An 18,338-nucleotide genomic window follows, 5' to 3' on the forward strand; every position below is an offset into this window, starting at 1 on the left:
AAGAAACCAAATTTCTCTTATGACTTTATCAAACACCTGCTGGGCATGTTGAACAAACCCAAAAACCACACAAACATTAATCCATGAATTCTACACTGTTAGCAATTCAAGTACGGATTTGATGACTTATTGTACGGAAATTTGAACCAAACCTGAAATTCAGCCTTGATTGGATGCAAATACCCATCCTAGTGAATGATATCATTGTCTGGGGAGCTTCTATATTTCCGCATTGTCTGAAGTGGATGATTGGTCCTCAACATGCTTCCGCTTTCGACGATTGGTTGGTTTCAGAGACAAGGAAAGACATTGCTCTTGTTCATGATGATCAACGTTTGAATTTTCAACTGCCACAACTGAATCACTCTCAATTGCTCCCACAATGTCACCAACTTGGTGGCATACTAGGTGGACCCCGCAGCTTTTAACAGACGCCGACCAAGAGCTTATGAAATGAAGGTCAAATGTAACTTGCAACATTAATAAGCCATCATCAACCTGATCATCAGGCTTGTATCTATCCCATAATGGAGTATACTTGTGCCACAAATGACTTGAATCTGTCTTTATCGGATTAGACCAAATCAACATACTAAACTTGGGTTCTCCATTGATGCGAATTTTGACTCCAAGATGAAATATATCATCATAATTACTTTGCTTGATATCATAAACAACACAAAAAGCCAATCCCGACTTCTCCCATTCTAAATTTCGAGGAATTTCGAGGAATTTCAATGCAGAGTTCACAAAGATCAACGTATTTCACTTCATTCTGTAGAAGCATATCAGTAGGAGGTTCGTGTATGAACCATTCTGGAACTTCATTGCATGGAAGTATTATTTCGAATGCAATAGAGTGCTGAGAAGATACCTGCAGTATATATAGCTACAACAATTATGTTCTTAATTGACAATATAAGGAAGTTCTTATTTAACTATTTAAGAAACTTCAAATAAGGATGTCCTATTATTTAAGAAAAAAATAATCACATTCTCTCTTGAGCCCACAATTTAATCATCACAAATTCACAACTGTCAATATTTTAGGATATCCTTCAAAGATCATGCTGTAAACACCCAAATTAGAAACTGTTTAGCAATTTGATTATCATCAATGTCATTTCAATTTTATTTGACAGACTACATTTGTCCTCACAATTTATATGACTAAACAATTACCAATTCGGCCAATTTTTTATAGGATAATCTAAAGACTTAAAAAATGACTATTTTAATCATTGAACTGCCAAAAAAGATGTTATCATCTTTTTAACAAGAACATTCTCATTCGAAGCTATCTCTAAGATTAAACACACACACACACACACACACACACACACACACACACACACATATATATATATATAGGGCCGACACTGACTTTTGGGAAGCCTGGTGCGAAAATTTGGAATGGACAATTTTGTATATAATTTTAGTTTTACAAAAAAAAAAAATAATAAATTTTGTTGACCAATTTTCATTATATATAAAACAATATCACAGTTTGTATAGCCTTGAACATAAAGTAATTAAAGTTGTAGGGTCTTTGCCTCTTTGGACATACAAGTTTTAAACAAAAAGTAATAAAAGTTTAGGGGCGCGGGCCTTTGGACTTATCAAACTGTTGAGAGTAATGTGGAGCAATGTCCCATATCGGAAAACTAGAGCTTAGCATATGTGCTTATAAGTCTTGGGTCTCTCCACCTATTGCCAATTGGTTTTGGGTTGAATGCTCTAATTCTATCACAAACCACATTCCTCATCAATCATCTCCAAATGCTTTACCAATGAGCCTTTTTAATGAGTTTGGCTTTTTATATTTAGTCAAAACGGGTTTTTTTAAGGAGTTGAAATTTTTATTAATGTTGGTTTTTTAATTTCTATACGTGGCAGCACAACAATGTATATACAAAAAAAATTTTGGGCCCCACTACAAACTGGGCTATATATATATATATATATATATAGAGAGAGAGAGAGAGAGAGAGAGAGAGAGAACCTGATTGAGAAAAATATTTTCCAACTTTGCCATGTCACAGCCATGACTCGCACATAGTCTGTGACAATTAATCAAGACCAGCCGCTCAAGGCCCTGTGATTCTTTATGTTGAAATAAACTTGACAGTTTGGGAAACTATTCCAATGCCTTGCAATCACTTACGTTTACCGAACTTACTTTTGGTGGAAGCTGTGGAATTTCTCGAAGCCTTTTGCAAGCAAACAAGTCAATGCTTTGCAAATTGACAAATTTGCTGATGCATATAGGAAGACTAACAAAATTGTTCCTGAAAGATCAAGTGAGGTTAAGGTGGACAAGCAATCAAGACTCACAAGGAAATCACTTTCTGATAAATTGCTTCCTCTAACAGCGAATGATTCTAGCTTGGGAAACACGAATGAGCTCCAATTGTCATCTGAAGTGTTTGAGTTAGCTAGTTAGAAGAGGCAGTGGTCCGGCACACGATGAAACTTCAAAGTTCACCTTATTTTGAAATATGCTTAATGATATATTTCTAAGGTTCTCACACTCATCTGCCCATAATATTTCAAGCCCAGTGAGATATGCAATTGATGAAGGCAATTCTCTTATGCCACAGCGGTCCAGTTGCAATTCCCTTATGGATTCGATCTTTCCCAAAATCTCTGGGAAATTCTCAAGCCTTTTGCAACCAGTAAGAATAAAGCAACCCGTCAGATTTAATGAAATAAGTTTATCAAGGAATCCAACAGAAGCATCAACCTCAACTAGACTTGTACAATCCTTTAGCTCCAAGTACCTTATGTTTGGAATTTCGGAAAAGTCAGGGATTTTTGTTAGGAATCGGCATTCTCTAAAACTGATTGATGTCAGCTTTGTCAATTTCTGTGAGACCAATAAACAAAAGGGAAAGAATCAAATGATCATCTTTTTAAAAAAGAATAAAGCTTAACTTTAATAAAAAAACATATATACTTTTTAATATGATACTGGTTGGCAATAGTTTCAAGTACCTTAAATCCCTCCCCAAGTTGTGTGATTCGACTGCGAGGCATTTTGAATACAACAAGTTCCTTTGGACGAAAATTGGATGGCAAATATTGTAACTGACATCCACCCAATCAATCAACCTCAACTTGTTTGAGAGATAATCAACGTCTCCAAAAAGGAATGCATTTCGGTTTATAAAAAATTCAAGATTTTTCATTCATGAGAAGCTTTTTGCATTCAAGTTTGTTCCCTAGTAAGAAAAAGCAGTAGAATTAACAATCCAAGTCTTTTGCATGTCAACTGAAATGCAAGTACTGCACTAAACATCTAATTATATTCATGATTTTGATAAGTAAATTATATATTAAATAAGGTCTTTCGTGTCGAATTGAATATAAGAAAAGATATTCTACTTACTGTATTTTCCGTTAGAACATGGTCTATATCATCATAAAACCACAATCTACTATGTTCTCTAGGCTCAGTGTGGGAGATTCTTCGTAAACTATATCCTTACCCATTTGTTTTAGCAAGTCATGCATCAAAATCCTATTGCGTTCAATAGTAATGAGTGCGTTCTGTAGGAGTGTTTGAATGCACTCCTCAGGGAACTTCAGGTTATGACTTCTTAGTACTTGTATCACATAATCCTTATCTTCACCCTTGAAGAAACATGCAATGTCAAGGAAAACTTGTTGCACACCATATGCCAATGCATCATAACTTATTTTGAGTATCTTTTGAATATCTTGATAAGGACCTCTTCGTAAATATCTAATGTAGCTTGCCAACGATCTATGCTTTCATTATGCAGATGAGAACCTAAAAGTGTAAGAACTAATGGAAGATGCTGGGCATAGACAATTGCACGTCTTACAAGATCCAAATAATCATCTGGAGGTTCGTTTCTTTTGAAGGCAATCATACTAAAAAGCTCAAGAGCTTGTTAGTAATCTAATTTCTTGACCTCATATATTAACTCAATTCCATGTCGTGTTAGCAATCCCCTATCTTTTGTCGTTATGATAACTCTGCTACCCTCCACCAAACCAATCAGTAGCACCAGCTAAGTTGTTTAACTGGTCCAATTGATTCACGTAATCAAGAATTAAGAGAACCTTTTTATGGCTTAGTCGTTGCCTTATAACACTAATTCCTTTATCAACAGTGACCACTTTCAAGTTTACGCCTCCTATAATCTCATAAAGAAGAGTCTCTTGTAGTTGGATTAGGCCTCCATATGGCACTGAATTTTCTCTAACATTTGCTAAAAAACAACTACCTTCAAACTTATGGGCAATTGTATTATAAACTATTTTGGCAATTGTTGTCTTGCCTATTCCAGGTGTCCCCCATAACCCAACTATGCAACAACCATTTCCCCCCACACCTAAAAGCTCATTCACATCTTGTACACAAGACTGTATTCCAACTGGGTATTTGGGAACATCCAAATAGGTACGGAATTTCATTGAGATCTCCTCAATGATGTCATTGATAAATTTAGATTCATACCTACAAGTTCAAAAACACATGATATATTTCTATATAAAAAATAATTAAAAATACCCTAAAGGCCGGGCCTAAACCCTAATATCATATACCATATCCTAAACAATATAGAGCTAGTATAGATTATAAAATATATAGGATTTAGTGTATAGATTATAGAGTATAAATAATATACTAATTTCATTTATTCATTATACTAATTTTATTTAACAGTATTTGTCTCCAGCGCGCATTATATTCATCTTATCACATAAAATCTATTATATAATTTGGTTTATTTAATGTTTTTTATCAATTTAGTAGATAATATGTTAAATAAACATATGGTAAAGTTTCATTCAAAATTTTTGTATTTTAATAGTAATTTCGATCATTTTTGTCTAATTTTTGTCGAAATTTAAAAATCTTTAAAATTTTTATCGAAATTTTCTCGAAACTCGAAAGTTTATTCCTTGGTAGTGAGATCATTGTGCAAACACCAATATGATCACATTAATTTCCGAACTATAATAAAGCATCAGTTGCAGACTTGCAGTCGATTCTTATCCAAAAAGCAAAAAGCATTACGCAAAAAGATACTAATTTTCCAGGGATAGAGTTTGGGTATTACAGTAATTTCATCAACTACTGTTGGAGGATTGGGTGGGATCGAGAAAAACAAATAAATGTGGTGTGAGGCTACCAAACGTACCTGGAGTAGGCTTGGGTTATGAGGACAATATAAATAAGGATGACCTTTAAATTGTGTCTAAATGGACAACCAACATTAACTTCTAGTAACAATTTTTAGAACCACAAGAGTGGAAGGTCCAATTACTTCCATATCCCAAGCATTTAGTTCGTGTGGACTTGGCTCTTTTGGTAGAGTCTAAGAATTATGCTAGTGGCTCTTTTGTCTACCATGTGCCCCCAATCAAATAGATCTTGAAATGATGAGGGTAAAATGCCCACACATCTCTTGAATTGATGAAGGGTAAACGTCTAAACCCCCGTGACTCCACCCAAAAACCACATAAACATTAATCCATGAATTATACACTGTTTGACTGTTAGTAATTCAAATATGGATTTCACGACTTATTGTATGGAAATGCTGAAGTGCTTTCCCATTGCAACTGTTTGTAAAGTACAAGACCTGACCCAAACTATAAGAAATAATTGAAAGGACAGAAACTTGACCCAAACTATAAGAACCAAAACTGGAACGATTGGGACTGGCCACCGAACCTCAGTGGGGAATGGGGCCCACTGCGCTCTGACTCTGGCGAGTACAATCTCACCTCTCTGCCTCTTCATTTGGGTTCACTCTGTTTCTTATTTTCTGCTATTCTTATTCCATTTCTCTGCTAGTTTTAAACGCAGTGAACAAGTTCATGTCATGCTTGATGCTTCATTCAATCATGACTTTCTTGCTAAAAGTCAAGCCATGGCTGGAATCTTGACTTAATAATTATTTACACTAATACAAATCAGTAAATAACCATTGATAGAAAACAAATTGAAAAATAAGATACATTAATTAACAAGAAAGCCATTCGAAAAGAGGGATTATGACACTCCATCGACCTCATCGGGATTATGCTTGCGTTTATTGTATAGTGGAATATACAATAAACTTTAATTTGACTATTTACCGGAAAATTTTCATGGCGTTTTGATATGCCAAAACACAAAGGGAAAAGTGGAAAACAAGTTCATGAAAACTGAAATAAGAAAAAAGGGTTTAATATATATAAAATTTTGGCCAAATGACATTTTTGGTCCTTGTACTTTCACGAAATTTTCACTTTGTTCATGTACTTTTATTTTTAGCAATTTTGGTCATGTTTTTTCTACACAATAGCAATTAAGTCCAAGTAGTTAAATTATTTAAATTGTTGACCGAAAATCCAATGTGGAAGCACGTGCTTCTCACATAAGCGGCATTTCGAATATTTTAGTCCACCTAGACGCCTATTTAAACTCCTACCCGTCATTTAACATATTCAGTTTGACGTTGAAACTTCATGATTTTCTAAACTGATTGCGTTCATTGGCGGGTATGAACTTACATAGGCATCCAGGTGAGTAAGATGTCCGAAATGTTACTCACGTCAAAGTACATCAAATTTACTATCATAATTTAAACGAACGAGGTTAATAATTTGAACTTAATTGCTATTGAAAGTACAATACTTAAATTGTCAATATTAAAAGAATAGGACCAAAGTCAAAATTTCATGAAAGTACAAGAACCGAAAATATTATTTGGCCTAAAAATTTCAAAACATAACAGGATGATGAACAATGCATGCGTGAGTCAATCCCAAGCACACCACTGGCAAGTAGCAACGCGCGTGGAGGCTTCATATATGCCACTTTTCGGTTGGCAGCTGGACCCCTCCAAACTCCGTTGTGGCGAGTGTGGACGCTTCTGGGCATTTATATCTTATATGATTAGGATGTGATTTTAAACCGAGAATAATCCTGGATTTTGGCGTGGCAAAGTGGTATCAAAGCAATAGGGTTTAAAATTCTAATGCTCTAAAGTTTAGAGTTGGCTTTAAGTTAGATTATTAGGGGTGTGAAATTAGGACAACAATAGTAGATAAATTTGTTATCTTGTCTTGTCTTTTTTTTTTTTTTTTTTTTATTCGTTTGTTGTCTTGTCGATCTTGTCTTTAATTGTCATTGATTATGAATTGGATACTAATCCTTTTATGTAGAGAAATGGAACCTGTAGAGAATCAAGATAGTTAAGGGGATTTCGCGCGCCTAGATGGAAATGGCATACCACCCCAAAACCTGGATGTGTGTCATCTTATTGCACTAGATATGCTTGATGAAATAGACGGGTTTGGAATTATACACATGTTTTTATACATCTGGAATGGAACATAATGTCGTGATGCATCACATTAGGGTGAAAGTGAATAAACTGCAATGGTAATATGAAATCAGACATGATATATATGGTTCTTTAAAACTCATTTCTTGACATGTACCTCCACAAGTACCTCCTCAAGGGAATCATAATCCTGATTCCTGATCAGGGGCGGATCCAATTAAGGACTAGGGGGGCTCAAGCCCCCACTGACTTTAAAATTTTCTTTTGTGTGTATATGTATTAAATGACAACAAAGCCCCCCCTCTAGTAAATGACCAAAAGCCCCATGCCCCCATGTATTGTAAAAAAAAAAAAAAAAACATAACAATTTGAGGTGTTTATCCATTAGTGACCTTGCTAAAAAAATGGTTGAGACTGGAAGAGACAAGATATATCCGTTAGTTTACTTGCTTCTGACTTTGGCATTGATCTTAATTATCGGTTGCAACTGTTACAGTTGAGAAAGCATTTTCAGCTATGAACATTATTAAGAATCGATTGCGCAACCGGATGGGTGATAAGTGGTTGAGCGATAGCATGGTTGTATACATAGAGAATGATATCTTGGAGGAGATTGATAATGATACAATAATGAAAACATTTCAAAAGATGAAAACTCGTAGAGGTTAATTATAAATGTATGTATGAAGTATGAACTTTATAAATAAAATATTTAAATTTTTGTGGTAATTGTAACGCTATATAGTTTTTATTATGTTTGTTATTTTTATCTTTTTTAAAAAATATTTAGAAGCCCCCCGGACTAATTTTCTGAATCCGCCGTTGTTCCTAATATTGTTGCTCCACGTACCTAAACCAGTTGATCGAGTCAATCTAGTTAGAGATCTCCTGAGGTTGTGGTTCTAAGTTGTAATGATGAGTTTCTCGTGGATATCACTCGTATCCAAACCATAGAGTTGATCAGTGCGGATGAGGAGGAGGACTAGGGTTTGGGTGTAGTATTGAACTTAAGATGAGTATAGAATCTATAGATCCATAAAGTCTTGCTTTTGGGTGTGAAATGACTATTGAAAACAGAACGACAAACACAAATGAAAGTAGAAACAGGGGAAGTTAATGCTAAATTACAGTAATTAATAGCTGAGGTAAGTGCAGTTCTAACTCCCAAACGAAAATGTGTACTCACAAGAATGCGTCATATCACATATACACTCAATCAAAATTCCAAGCGCATATTAGAGTCTTGCAACAATTCTAGGGTAAATTTATTAAATAACTCACTTTAATTCCACTCCTACTCTTTTGATCATCCCTTTCTAATACTAACATGTTCTAAGTTTCTAACCCTTTTGCCACATTTTGGACCAAAATACATTTTTAAGTTGACAAAGTGGTCGAAAAACATTGACCAAAAAATCAACTTTAATAAAAATATGTAAAAAAGTGGGAGCAGATGAACATGATGAATATGATGAATAAAAAACTCAGATCTAAGAAATGTTCAAAGATGAACATATATGTGAAATACCTTTGAATATGATAAACATGATGAACAAGATGAACTGGTTGCAACAACTTTTGTAGACCAAAAATCAACCACAATGTCAACCAAAATATCAATGTCGACCAGAAATCGACAAAAATGTCCACCATCAAATTTAGCAAATATGAGTCAGAGCAGATGAACATGATAGAACAAAAAATTTCTATCTAAAAGTGTGTTCAAAGATGAAAATGTGAAATATAGGTCAATAAGAACTTGCTACAGCATCGCAAGTGTAAACCCAAATCGACCAGAACATTGACCGTAAATATTGATCGTAATTTCCACTTTTTCAACTCTAATCGACTGTAATTTGGACTCTGTAATTTCAACAAACCCATATGAGCAGGTTAGATTTTAAACTTTATCAAACTCAGATGAAATCCAAGGGTGTTTTTATTTACTTCAAATTTATTTCAAATCCATATCCAAATCACCAAAACATCCTAAATACATACAGAACATCCTAAATCCGAATATGGATTTGCTTGTACACAAACCCAGATCTAATCTTGGCCGGCGACATCTCTTGGTTGGTTAAGTCTCTTGGTCAGTGGAGTCTCTTGATAAACAACATCTCTTGGTCGGCGGCGGCATGACATGAGTTGTTGATAAAAGTAGACATGAAGAGGCGGGGGTGTGAGAGAGAGAAAGAGAGAGAGAGAGAGAGAGAGAGAGAGAGAGAGAGAGAGAGGAGCTTTGATGAGAATATTTATATCAAGGGTACGTATATCATGAGAATATTGTTAGTTTTGGGAAGGGAGAGTTAAAAGAGGAGTGTTGCTATATGCACATCCCATTTTCTCTCACTAACTATTACACACCCAGTGTTTTCAAAGGCGTTCTTCAGGCGCGCCTCAAGGCGCGAGTCATGGCGAGGCGGCGGCCGATTGCGCACGACGTCGCCGGAATCTGTAAAAGGACTGAAAGGCGACAGCAAGGCGTTGAAGGCGTTGAAGGCGGACGCCCCGCGACCACCTCTGCGGGATTTTTTTTTTCAAAAACTCAGTCCCAAAACTTTCCGATCCGGTAACGGTCTCAGCAGCAACTCCTCTGAGAAGTCTTCGTCGGCGACCGGTGACCCCAAGGCAACTTTGGACAAGATGATTGGGCCGAAAAGCAAGAGAGAGAGTAAGAGGATCGGTCTAAGATGAAGAAAAAGAAGGGCCATGAGTGACCTTGAATTAGAGTGTGGGTTGCGACTTGCGAGCAGTGTTTTCAAAAGCTGAATAGCTGGAAGTTTGGTTCAGTGAAAGACTAGTGAAGTGACTAGTTATGTTGGTCTGGGCTTGGGCCTTTTAGAAATATTAATGGGCTTTTCAGTTTTTTGCTCAGATTAAGGCCCAATGCTTGTGGATGAAAATGATGAAGTAGAACTAGAAGCTCCTCTTCAATTTGATAATGTGCTTCCTCCTTCCCACATCGATTCCTTCGACAAGGATGATAGTGATATTAGTTTGAATGATATTGATGATAATGAGTGGGATGAATGAAGTGGTTGTTTTTACTATGTTTTTGTGAATGATCTTATTAGATCAATATGCTTGTTTGGATTTTTATTTAATTTGGACAATATTATTGAATTTGATATGATTTTTATTTATGAATGACAATTAATACTATTTTTTAGCTATATAATTATTTTTATAATTTTTTTATTATTATATTTTTTTATGCCCGAAAGGCTTACGCTATACGCGTCAAGGCTTACGCCTCGCCTTGCGAGACTGCAAACGCCTCGCGTGACGCTTTTGCGTCTGAAAACACTGTACACACCCCTCCAATTTTTTAAAATTTGTAATTTTTTATGACACACCCTTCACATTACCAAACTACCCTATTACATTCAAACAAATTTCTCTCACTAAATTTTCTTACTACATACCCACTCTACAAGCCTAAACCATCACCAGGACATCTATCCCACCACCTTTGATTCTTCGCCACCGGAGCGGCCCAGTCGATGTCGTCAGACCCTTCATAGCCCATATCTAAATCCAAATCTAAGGTTTTTCTTTCTAATTTCAATTGTTTAATCCATCCCAACCTTTTTTGTTTTGTTTTGTTTTTTGTTTTTTGCTTTTTTCTATTTGAGTTATTTAGATTACGTTTGTTTAGGGTTCAAGATTGAAATTTTGTGTTGGTCCAATTACTTCCATATCCCAAGCATTTAAGCATATTATTATGTTGCCATACGTGTCAGTAATACAGATGGCCAAAAAAAAAAAATTGGAGCTCAACGCATGACTTGGGGAGTCTAGCTATAAATACTTAGAACAACTAGTGCCTAGAAAGAAGAAGTTTGAATAGGCACTCGGAAATTTAACGAACACCTCACAAATTAACTAAAAGCTTCAAGGCAAGATATAAGTGCTTAATTGGAAAATCAGAAATCAACCACAGGAGAAGTTTTGTTGACGCAGAAAATAATTAAATTATAGAATCCCAAATACTGTGGGACCAAGTTCAAACCACTAGAATGATCGAATATAGATACAGACTCAATCACTGTAAGTGGCAGCCTATAATTAACAAGGATTGGGGTTGACTGAATATATTTACTAAAATAACCTAATCTTATTTTGCTAGGCCAACATAGAAACATGCTACGGAAGTAAGTAAAGCTAAAGCAACCGTAGTATTATAGGGAAAATTTTAGTTAAAGGATTTCAACTATATCTCATGTCTCTATTTATGACATGAATTTTACTTTGTGTCAACTGTAGACCGAAATTTTTATTTTCTGTCAATTAAGGACTTTGTTTTTTCAGTTTTTATCTCAATTTTAACCCGACACTATTAATCCTCCACCAAATTCAGAAAACTTATATTGGGTTTAAAGCTATGCACCTTTTCTTTATAACTATATAAAAATCACTCAAATCGAACATCTACAACTTCAGATAATCGGAGTAAGGTATCCGACACTGTCCAATCGGACCTCTAGGAAAATATCTAGAATATTGAACAGTTTCGGGTACCCTAGTTTGGGGCTGATTATCTGGAGTTGTAAATGTCCGATTATCTAGAGTTGGATGATCTTTATATGGTTGTAAAGAGGAGATACATATCTTTAAACCCATTATAATTTTTTTCAAATTTGGTATAGGTTTAATAAGTCTAACGTCGGACCAAAGTTGAGATAAAAAAAAAAAAAAGAGTTCATTAATTGATACAAAATGAAAGTTTTAGTTATCAATTGACACAAAATGAAATTCATGTCCTGAATAAAAACATGAGATACAATTAGACTATTAGAGTTCTTTAGCTAAAATTTTCCCTTTTATAATTGTGGGTGCGTGCGTCTAACTCCCCATGAGGTAACTACATAATTTTCTAAGGTAAAAGAGCCCTTGACCAATTCAAAGCAAAAATAAATAGAAACGTACGTACTTACAAAGGGGCAAATGAGAAATGCAAAGGTATATAATAAGGATTTTCACTCAAAACAAAAGGAGGGGTAAAACAGTAAATATGTAATTACGTAAGCCGGAGGAGTAAAGGGTCTATCGACAGAAATGAATGATCTGGTATGGATGAAATGTATGCATTATACCTTTGGTGAGAGCATTTGATCTGGAGTCATCAAAATGGATCACATCTTTGATTATAGGCTAACAGTAAACTACCCATGTCTAGAAGATACACACAAAGAGAGTTTTGATCTAGGGAAATTGCCAATACACAAGTACACAACGTTGACATTCTCCCCCTTTGACATTCTTTAGACAAACCTCATGATAAAGAATACATGGACTCATGACGCAGCAGGATCGCTGAGAAGACTAGCTCTCGTGCTAGGGGCGGTTCTCTTTGACGCACAAAGAGGAAGAGAGAATACTCTCAGAATTTGGAACCAGTTGTCTTCAATATTCATTGACTTCAAATTACACACAAGCTATCCCTTTTATAGGGAGGTTACAATCAAAAGAGAACTAAGTGACTAACACTCAATCAACCACCATCATGGTGGAGCTAGCTGAAACACTAATTACAAAATGGAAGAGAGAACTTATCACGTACCAACGGTCCAACAGTAAGGCACATCTCAACACAAGGAGCAATCCTTAAAAACAGGGGAAGACAATCAGCATGACTAATGAAAATAAGTAAGGCAGCCATCACTGAGTAGACAAGTCAAAAAGTTGTTTTCTGAACAACTAGGTGTACTGGCAGAGGAACAACTAGGTGTACTGGCAGAGGATCTAAGGACCGGTTTTTGGACTGGTGGACCGGTCCTCCAATTCCTTCAATTCCTTCTCATGCATTTGTCCTACATCAGTCCCTCCCTCTTGAAAAGAACTCGACCTCGAGTTCTCCATTGGTAAGAATTGATACTCCGAGATGTGATACTCAAATAAATCTTTCACATTGAAGGTTTTGGAGATATTGTACTCACTTGGTAGGTCCACCACATAAGCATTGTCATTAACCTTTTGTAGGATTTGAAATGGGCCAATCTTCTTCTGCTTAAGTTTGTTGTACGTACCAACATGAAATCGTTCTTTTCGCAAATGAACCATTACCATGTCTCCAACATCAAAGAGCTTCTCACGGCGGTGTTTGTCTGCATTCTCTTTATATTTGATAGCTGATTTTTCCAGCTTTTCTTTTACCTCCACATGAACTGTTGCAAACTTCTCAATCATGTGTTCTGCCACAATGTTCATTCCTGGCAATTTTGGTAGTGGAACTAAATCAAGAGTGTGTGAAGGACGACGACCGTACACAATCTCAAATGGTGTCTTGCCAGTGGAACGATTTGGCATGTTGTTGAAGGCAAATTCTGCTTGAGACAATGTAACATCCCATTGCTTCGGTTTCGCCCTTGTGAGGCTCCGTAAGATGTTCCCCAATGTTCGGTTTACCACTTCAGTTTGGCCGTCGGTTTGGGGATGGCATGTAGTGCTATACTTCAAAGAAGTATCCAATCGTTTCCATAAATCACGCCAAAAGTGGCTAAGGAATTTGCTATCACGATCCGAGACAATTGTCTTAGGTAAGCCGTGCAAACGAACCACTTCTCGGAAGAATAACTGGGCAATGTGACTTGCGTCTGATGTCTTTTTGCAAGGTATGAAATGTACCATTTTTGAAAATCTATCAACAACAACAAAGATAGAATCCATACCACGTTGAGTTCGCGGAAGACCCAAGACGAAGTCCATGGATAAATCCTCCCAAGGAGCTTCTGGGATTGGGAGTGGCGTGTATAATCCAGTATTTTGAGCTACACCCTTGGCAGTTTGGCAAGAGTAACAACGCCGAACATACTTGTCTACTTCGCGCTTCAACTGAGGCCAATAATATCGATCCTCCACCATAGAAATGCTCTTATCTCTACCCATATGTCCTCCTAGACCTCCACCATGAACCTCCCTGATGATATGTTTACGCAAGGAACCTCTTGGAATGCAGAGGCGTGCATCCATGAAGAGATACCCTTCTTGAATCTGAAATTGCCCATTGGTAGGTTCTCCTGAATTGCATTGTTCCCATTTTTCCTTGAAATCTTCATCATCTGCATATAAACCTTTCAAGTACTCAAAACCAATTACCTCATTGCGCACGGTGGTAAGTAACAAGGTTCGACGACTCAAGGCATCCGCCACTTTGTTGAGTTTTCCGGATTTGTGTTTCAAGGAGAAGGTAAACCGTTGAATGTAGGCAACCCACCGAGCGTGCATACGGTTTAACTTCGTGGTATTGTTGAGGTATTTAAGGGCTTCATGGTCTGTGTTTAACACAAACTCCCTTTGAATCAAATATTGCTCCCAATGATGTAGGGTCTGAACCACTGCATACAACTCAAGTTCATAAGTTGTCCATTTCTGTCGAGATTCACTAAGCTTTTCGCTAAAGTAAGCCACAGGTCTGCCTTCTTGGGATAGAACAGCCCCAATGCCCACAATAGATGCATCACAATCAATTTCAAACACCTTGTCAAAGCTGGGCAGAATTAAGACTGGTGCAGTTGTCAATTTCTCCTTGATGTCAGAAAAGCTCTGTTCAGTGGCTTTATTCCACTGGAGTTGTTTTTGTTTCAAGCAGTCAGTGAGAGGGGCAGCCACAATGCTAAAATTCCTCACAAACCTTCGGTAGAAGGTAGCAAGGCCATGAAAACTTCGAACATCACTAATTGTTTTTGGTGTAGGCCATTCTCGGATTGCCTTTACTTTGGATTCATCAACTTTAATGCCTTCAGCACTTATCACATAACCCAAAAAGATTAGGCTATCTGTTAAGAAGGTGCACTTCTTCATGTTAGCAAACAAGTTGTTTTGCCTTAATGCCATAAACACCTTTCTCAAATGATGTAGATGATCGGCTTCATTGTGGCTATAAATCAAGATATCATCAAAGTAGACAACAACAAATTTTCCAATAAAGGGCTTAAATACCTGATTCATAAGCCTCATGAATGTACTTGGTGCGTTAGATAATCCGAAAGGCATGACTAGCCACTCAAAGAGCCCATCTCTTGTTTTGAAAGCCGTCTTCCACTCATCACCCGGTCGAATACGAATTTGGTGATAGCCACTCTTGAGATCAATCTTGGAGAACACTTTGGAACCAGCCAATTGATCCAACATATCATCTAATCGTGGTATAGGGAACCTATACTTCACCGTAATTTTGTTGATAGCTCGACTGTCAACACACATACGCCAACTACCATCTTTCATTGGAGTGAGTAAAGCGGGCACGGCACATGGACTCATACTCTCCCGAATTAGTCCTTTCTTTAACAAGTCGTCTACTTGTCCTTGCAAGATCTTGAATTCTTTCGAACACATTCGGTAATGGGGAAGGTTTGGCAAGCTCGCTCCCGGTATGAGGTCAATATGGTGTTGGATGTCGCGCATGGGTGGTAGTTCATCCGGCAAGTCTTTTGGCACCAAATCCATGAATTCGGCTAGCAATGGCTTTACCTCATCTGGAATCTCGAGCCCTCCTCCTGGAACCTCCATTTCTCCTTTTACTACTACAGCAAAGACTTGCTTGGACTCTCCCATTTCCTTAGCAATATCCGGGACTACCAAGAAGGAATTGACCTCTGATTGTGGTGGTAAAGGGCGAATTCCCGCTCTCACAGGAGCAAGGACAATCTTTGTAATACCTTGGTAAAAGGTATATGTGTTATCTCTGCCCCTATGAATGGTATTTTTGTCAAATTGCCATGGCCTCCCAAGTAACATATGGCAAGCATCCATATCCACTACATCACAAATCACAACATCTTGATAATTTTTACCAATGGAAAAGGAGATGTCACATTGTTCAGTTACCTCTGTTTTGCCAACCTCCTTGATCCACCCGATGCTATAGGGGTACTTGTGCTTCTTGGTACTTAGGCCCAATTTCTCCACCATAGCCTTTGAGACTATGTTTTCACTACTCCCACCATCGATGATCACGTCACAAACTCGCCCATTGACGGTACATCGAGTTTTGAAGATGCTGTGTCGCTGAGTATCAGCCTCCTTCCGCGGGGTGTATAATAAGTGTCTAACCACAAGGGATAGGCCCTCATCTCCAAAAGTCCATGTTGATGGATCTTCCTCCTGCGTGTGTTCATCTTCTGGGTAGTAATCTTCGGTGTTGCCGTCTCCATTTTCATGGGTGGCTATGTTAACAGTACGGTTGGGACAACGGTTAGAGTAATGGCCAGGTTGACCACATCTAAAACAAGTGCTTCCTCTAGGGACTGCATAGGGGTTGGTGTTGTTAGGCTTGTAGTTGGAAGAACTTGCATCTTGCTTAGCACCAACAGGGTTACAAGCGGGGGCTCGGTTTTGTGATTGGCTTGACTCTGGAGCTCGGGTTGCTGTCTTACTCTTATCTTGCTCTAGATTAGGAAGTGGGGAAGGTGGAGCATTATACGTCCTTCCAGGGGGTGGAACACGAGAAAAGCGCCGACTCAACTGTAACTCAGCCCTCTTTGCTAACTGAACTGCCATATTCAAAGTAGAAATAGGGTGCAAAGAGACTAAGTCTTGTACATCTCGCCTCAACCCTCCAATGAATCGGGAAACCAACTGACCTTCTGTTTCTGTCAAGGCGTTACGAACCGACAAACGGTTGAACTCAAAATCATAATCTTGTACAGATCGATTACCTTGCTGACAACTCTGATATTGCTGGAATAAGATTTGATCATAGTCAATGGGAAGAAATCGGCCTCTCATTAGTTGTTTCATCCGGTGGCAAGACCGTATTCGAGCTTTTTGTTGTCGAGTTCGCATCATTTGAAGTTGTTCCCACCAGGCTGATGCTCCTCCTTTAAGTTTGTATGAGACAAACTTAACTTTCTTCTCTTCTGGAATTTCCATGTATTCAAAGAAACTTTCAACCTCAACTAACCAATCAAGGAATTCTTCAACTCCCAGTTTGCCATTGAAAGATGGAAGGTCCATCTTCATTCGAAAATCACCATGGTTGTTCTCTCGGGGTGGCACTTCTTTAAAGAGTGCATCTTCAATCTCTTTGTCGGTAGAATCACCATTATCTTCTTGATGAGGGGCATTCACTACCCTTGGACCACGATCGCGCTCACGTGGTGGTGGTGGCAGGAGGCGCTCCATGGTGGTCGTTAATCGTTCAAGTCGTCGCTCGATTCTCTGCTCCAACGTCTCGAACAATTGGGTGATCACAACTCGGGTCTCCTCGGGTAACTCCGCGAGGTTAGCCAAATCGGGATTGTCGCCGGCGGCCATCGATGCAAGGGTAGTCCTTGCTCTGATACCACTTTTGACGCAGCAGGATCGCTGAGAAGACTAGCTCTCGTGCTAGGGACGGTTCTCTTTGACGCACAAAGAGGAAGAGAGAATACTCTCAGAATTTGGAACCAGTTGTCTTCAATATTCATTGACTTCAAATTACACACAAGCTATCCCTTTTATAGGGAGGTTACAATCAAAAGAGAACTAAGTGACTAACACTCAATCAACCACCATCATGGTGGAGCTAGCTGAAACACTAATTACAAAATGGAAGAGAGAACTTATCACGTACCAACGGTCCAACAGTAAGGCACATCTCAACACAAGGAGAAATCCTTAAAAACAGGGGAAGACAATCAGCATGACTAATGAAAATAAGTAAGGCAGCCATCACTGAGTAGACAAGTCAAAAAGTTGTTTTCTGAACAACTAGGTGTACTGGCAGAGGAACAACTAGGTGTACTGGCAGAGGATCTAAGGACCGGTCTTTGGACTGGTGGACCGGTCCTCCAATTCCTTCAATTCCTTCTCATGCATTTGTCCTACATCAACTCAACAAGAATAAAAACCCATCTAACTTAAAGCTATATATTAAGAATACAAATAAGCAAATCCTGCATAAAGAGCCAAAGTCGCATAAAAAGCCAAATCCTGCATATTGTCAAATTAGTTATCACAACAGAAAAAGAGATGTGAATGAGTTAAGCATTACCACAATCGAAGCATGGGATTGCATAGAATAAACAACAGAAACAACAGAAG

At 37.8% G+C, this 18,338-nt stretch overlaps 1 pseudogene; it reads right to left on the reverse strand.

Annotated features, from left to right (window-relative positions):
• Positions 1–219: 219 nt before the first annotated feature.
• LOC147291531 (TMV resistance protein N-like) lies at positions 220–10,842 on the reverse strand (annotated as a pseudogene).
• Between the last annotated feature and the right edge of the window lie 7,496 nt (positions 10,843–18,338).

The sequence above is a fragment of the Dryas octopetala genome, chromosome 3 (genome assembly GCF_963921425.1).
Source record: "Dryas octopetala chromosome 3, drDryOcto1.1, whole genome shotgun sequence".
NCBI lineage: Eukaryota > Viridiplantae > Streptophyta > Magnoliopsida > Rosales > Rosaceae > Dryas > Dryas octopetala.